We start from the raw sequence: 6000 nt of genomic DNA, 5'->3' as shown, positions 1-6000 counted from the left end.
GTGGTATCTTGTCTTATTTGGAGGAGACAAGGTGAACAAATGTCTTGGTTCCCATTTTGAAGCACATAGAGGACTTTTTTTTTTTTTTTTTTTTTACAAAGGAAATGTCCTTGTCCCCAGAGGATGGGACAAAACAATGCTTCAGGTGGATCCATGCAGAAGGTGCCCATCACCATGACAAGCTACCTCTGGAATGAATCTGTGTGATTTCAGGAAGACCTTTAGAAGAAAGTTAGTGAATGCTCTGCCCTCAACAGCTCCAGCTTCTGCTGGAATCAAGGCTTTTAGAGGTGAGTCTGCAATATGGTTACATCCAATTTTCACAACCTATGAATAAGGACACAGACAGAAAAGCCAAGAAACTTGCCCAGAGTCACACAGCAAAGATAAACAGGGGGAAGTAAGGCCAGGGTTAGGACAGGGCTACAAAGAAGGTTCTGCATGCTTCTAGTCTGGAAACAGGAATCTCAGCTAACACACACTGACCGGTTGCCATGAACACTGAGCACCCCCCTGAAGCCTCCCATTCAATCCACACAAACTTGGGTAAGCACGTTAAGCAGGTTTATTACTCCAATTTACAGAGAAAGATGTGGTCAGAAGGGGCAGACATGAGGCCCTTTGGCAGCCAAACTGGCTTACAGATCCCGTGTTCCTAGCCACTTCCGGACAGCAGATGATAAGACCTGCAGACCCACAGGCCAACCCAACAAAGGAGTTAATGTCTAAAAATTGAGACAATTAGGGGCGCCTGGGTGGTTCAGTCGGTTCAGTGGCTGCCTTTTGCTCAGGTCATGATGCCAGGGTCCTGGGATGGAGCCCTACATTGTGCTCCCAGCTCAGTGGGGAGCCTGCTTCTCTCTCTCCCTCTGCCACTCCTCCCAGCTTGTGTTCTCAAGATCTCTCAAATAAATAAATAATATCTTAAAAAAAATAAAAACAGAGACAATTACCGTAATCTGGATCGGAAGGCCAACTTCTCCGGAAGGAATGGAAGAATGGGCTCCATTGGCCTACATTCCCAGTCTTGGGCTGCCCTGCCACTCTGGACCCTCCCCCACCTGGCCCACACCCCGTGCTCACCTATACGGACAGCATAAGTGAAAAGCAGACACTCAGAAATCAGGCTCCCTCCCTCAAGACCCTATGACCTTGGGCATGCTCTCAAAGTTTCCGCTGCCCAATTTGTTAAACTGGGGTCATAATGGAATCCACTTCACAGGGCCCTCGTAATCAATATGTGCTAATTCATGAAAGGCTCTGCTCACAGTTGTTTGGAATGTAATAGGAATCCAGTAAGTGTCCGCCACCACGCACCCAGTTCTGCGCAGAGAGAGCAGTTGCCATGATTCTTGCAAATGGGGACCCACCAAGTCTCTGAGTGACCTGATGGAGAAAGTTGACAGTGGTCCTCTCCTCTGGGCAGAGTGGCTGGCAAGCTGCCCAAGGATCCTGAATGACCATCCAGATGGAGCCTGGACAGCTTCAATGATACTAGAGAAAAGACCAAAAAGGAAGGGATACGTGGCTTTCAAAAGAAGCCCAGATCTAGGCTTGGGATGGCCTCGGTGAGAGGAGAGCTGGCAACCCCTGGCCTGGAGGGGGCCGGCCCAGGTGGAGACTGGGGCCTTAAGCTCAAACAGGAGGCCGGTAGTTGAAGTCGGTAAAGGCAGCTCTCTGGCTTGAGGATCCAGGCGAGGAGTTGCCGCCCCAAGCTGTGGACAGAGAGGAAGCGGAGATAGCTTCAGGCCAGGCCAGGTCCCGGGTGGAGACCGGGCAGGATCCCCTCCCAGCCACGCTTCAGCAAGCTCCAGGATTCCCGCCGCAGACACGCCTCGGCCTTGATCGCTCATCACCTGCACAGCCCGAACGAGTTCGGGGTGAGGCCTGGTGCAGACGGATCGCCCCTCCTCCGCGCCGGGCTTCCAACCCGCATCGCGCTCCTAGTCCCCCAGCCCCCTGCCCCCGGCGCCGACCGCCCCCGCACCCGCCCTGCGCCTCTCCGGACGCGCGCTGCCACACGGGGGCGCTGGCACCCGCCGCGCGTACCTGCGCAGAGCCCCGGGAACAAAGGGAGCCCTGGGGATCTGGGCCTCTTTCACCTGGAGCCACCTGCTCCCCAGGCTGCGGGCCCGAGCGCCACGCCGGCATCTGGCCCCCAGGAAGGAGTTAAGTTTTGCTCAACGCTGCTCTTAGAAATCTGTTAAAGAAATCGCTCCTCCCTTGATGGCCTTTCTCCCCAGCTTGGGGACAAAATATAAGAGCTCTGGGACTCTAAAAGGGTTACTGGGTTTGTGGTTTTACGATGCGTCCTGCTCTGTATTCTCCGTCTCCTTCCCGGAGTTTACCAGGATCCTGGCAGCATCATTTTTCTCCCCTTTGGTTTATTAAAGTGAACGTCTTTTCACGTTTGGACGAAGTAGACACACACTCTGGGGAAATGGTGTAACAAACTAAACAGAAATCAAGGGGAAGGAGGGAGGAACGCCTGGTGGAAACCGGGTCATTGCAAGGAAGGGAAACGTGCACTGCCGGGTTCCACAGGCCTTGCCCCGATGTAGCTTTTATTGTCTAACTTCGAAACATACCTCATCCGCTAGGCGCAAAACCCCGTGCTAATGTACCCGGATGCCTTAATTGGGAAACCCCCAAAGAGGCTAAGTTACAATCACCATCAATCAAGAATCTATTGAGGGTCTGTGAGCACAAAGGGCCTGTAGCAAACTGCCAGAGTCTGGCCAGGCAGCACGCCCGGCCCTCCAACTGCAAGATGGGGGAGGCAGCTGAGTTTTCTGGGGGTTCTAATTTAGTGGTCCCCGATGAACCCCCTCCCCCCAAACTGATGCCCTTGGTCAGATTCAATGGGGCGTTTTCGAAGTGCATCGCCCTCTTGGTTCAACCAGCCTTTCTCCCTTTGGGTTCCTGGCTCTGAACGCAAAGCTCTGAGTTCCTGGGGACTTGGGAGAGGAGGAGTCCTCCCAGAGAGAATCAGAACCCACAGAAATCCCCTGTGGGGGCTCCTTCAAGTGGTCCCCAGAATCAGGACATGATACTACAGACACCATATCACTTAGGTTCAGTCAACAGTAAGATTCCAGTTGTCCAACAAAGACCTTTCCTGGGAATCTCCAGGACTCTTGCCCAGCCGAGGAGTCGAGTTCCCACCCCTAAAGTCCTCTGGTAGCAGGACACCAGCGAGAATCCATGGGAGTTGTAGTGGGGGAGGGCAGAAGCAGTTCCTGGGGACTCTCCTGGCTAAGGAGACCTCAGAGGAAAAGAAGAAGACAGGGTACTCTCCAATGGCCATTTCCTGTAATCCCACCAACACTCAATTTGGTGGCCAGAGCCATTAGTGGCTGTTGAGCTTGTGAAATGTGGTTGGCACTCCTGAAGAGCTGATGTGTAAGTTTTATTTAGTTTTAATTAATTTAACTTGAAATCATCCCACTGGCTAGTGGCTACCATATCAGATAGTGCCGGTACAGCTCTAAGCAGGGACGGTGGGCAGGGGGTGGCAATAGGACATCATGGTTAATCTCTTTGTAGTTGCCTCACCCTGGCTAAAAGCACCTGCATAGCTTCCCTCCAGTCTGCTGGGAGCCCATTGTTGTGGTGGAGATGGGGGCAGAGTGCAGGCCAAGGGTGTTGGGAAGGCATGGAGCCTTGCAGCCAAGGAATGACATGCCATATGTTCTTAAGCAGCAATGGGCCAGGGATTAGAGGATTTTCCTGGTAGATACCGTTACCAGTAGACAGGGGTCAACAGCAGGGTTCCTAGACTGTGGTTTTAAAATACTTTAAAGGGTATGTTGATGTCCCCTAACGGGGTTGCTCTTTGGTGATGGGTCAATGACAACTTTTAGTGTCTCTGGAGGCAGCGAATGTTTAGTAATTGGAAAAGCTGGAGATCTTAGACAAATTTACTTTTTAAGGGGAGACATTATGCAAAAGAAGCAAGGCCAAGTGGGGGGAGGGGTGGGACATGTTCAATGACTGTCCCAGAATCATATGGTTCTTGGCAAAACTGGGTTAAAAACCCAGGTCTTGGATGTCTTGGCCTGGTGCTGTTCTACTACACAACATGGCAGGTGACTGTGACTTTGGGCAGTGTAGACATTACATGTGGCTGGTTTGGCCAACCATCGAACTGACCAATCGATTTTCCTTCACAGATGGGCAGGTGCCTGGTAGGATGCAGCCCTGGTAGTGGTGGTGAGGGGGGCTGGTTAGTGTTGAGCCCAAAGTAAAATTTCCCCAATTATTCCCCCTCCCGCTACTTTTACAGCAATTTTTGCTTTTCTTGAACCAGGATGCTGTCAAGGTTCCTGAATTGCCCATTCATCACCTTTGAGTAACAGACCTAGTTACCCAGTTTTAAATAGCAAACGTGTGGCAGATTATTAAGCCTTAATTCCTCAAACACAATTCTTCAGAATTTTCCATTTCTATTTGTTTTCATAATATTGCCGATAAGAGTCATTTCTATGAACCACAAACGTTGGCCCTTACCTCTTCCCCTATTTTGAAGACTGCGAATTCAGCTCGTGAACTGCAGGTGTGTGAAAGAGGTCTAACAGTCTTAGGTACCTGAACTTGAAGGTTTCTTGGAAACGTTAACAGCAACAATGACCCTCACCAAATTCTTGGAGCACTTGAAGAAGTCAGATGAACCTATGGTGTGGGGGTAACTGTTCTCTTGAAATATTAACACTTGGGGAGACAATGAATCCTACTCACATATTTTAGCTCTGGCCTGAGTTGGACCACCTAGAAGCCATCACGTGGCACGGAGAGGCGAATGAAAATGGTTGAGTTGCTGTAGTGGCTGCTGGAAGGAATCGCAGCCCCATCAGGAGACAAGACTTGGTTTCCCTGCCCTGAACCAGTGGTGTGACCCTGAGGCCACCACTTCCCCTCTCTGAGCTCCACTCCCCTCCCTTGTCAAATGTGGAGTGTCAACATGATGTTTTAACACACACTTCCTTGCCTGCGGGTCTGGTCTCCTTAGGAAGACCCATGCACGTCACTGAAGCCAGTTGGAGATCCGAAAAACCATAAGAGCAGAATGTCGTGGCAATTTTAATTCAGGTGCTTCTCATGTTTATACAAAAATTCTTTCTTGGGGCCGAATTTTTCACCAGTGTTAAAACAGCTTCTGTCTGACCTTCCTCCTGCCTCTCTTGCTACCCCCAGGTGGGGACCAGTGGGGACCAATAAGCATGAAGTTGCCTTCCGTTCGGATGATCATTTGTATGACAGGCATACATGCTGTGCAGGCGGCTTTCCGTCTCAGGTGGGCTTTGGGTGGGCGTCACCAGGTCCTTCAACTGGGGCAGAGGGTGGGCATGGGGAATTCAGAAGTCACGGCTCCAGACTCTGTGAAAACCAGGCCGCAGTCATATCCGGGTGGGGCCAGTGGGTTCTAGGCTCTTCACTGAAACACTTGAATCCTTCCGATAGACCCAGGGTTAGGAATATTAAGAACAGCTAATAATGATTATAGGGGACACATTGCATTTCCAGAACCATGAGGAGTATCTGAATAAAAACTGGTTTTGTCATACTTTCATTCATTTCGTCTTGTTAGTGACCCTATTAAAAAACTCCAAGATAGGTACCACGATTGTCCTCATTTTACCTGAGAAAATGGAAAACTCCGAGGAGTAACCTGCCCAAGGTCACACAGCCATTGAGTGAAGAGAGCGGCACCTTGCCTTTTGGAACCAAAGCGCCTTGCCTCAAAGCGAGGTAGGAATTCTGGAAGGACTGTGTCTCCAGGGACTCTTGGCTTTGAGATTCTGTTCTAAGTTTAGAAACATCGCTGATGTTCGATGGGCAGTGCTGGGATTTATGATGTCGCTTCAGTGAAATGCCGTAAGTTCCCTGAAGATGGGACTGAGCTGTGAGGGGTCAGACGCCTCCCCTCATCCCGGGAGTTAACTAGGCTAGCCACAGTCCTTGAACGAGTCTATATTTCACCTCTCAAATGCTTCTTTCATT

Source organism: Lutra lutra, chromosome 14, assembly GCF_902655055.1.
Source record: "Lutra lutra chromosome 14, mLutLut1.2, whole genome shotgun sequence".
NCBI lineage: Eukaryota > Metazoa > Chordata > Mammalia > Carnivora > Mustelidae > Lutra > Lutra lutra.
Note: the sequence above shows the minus strand (reverse complement) of the source record.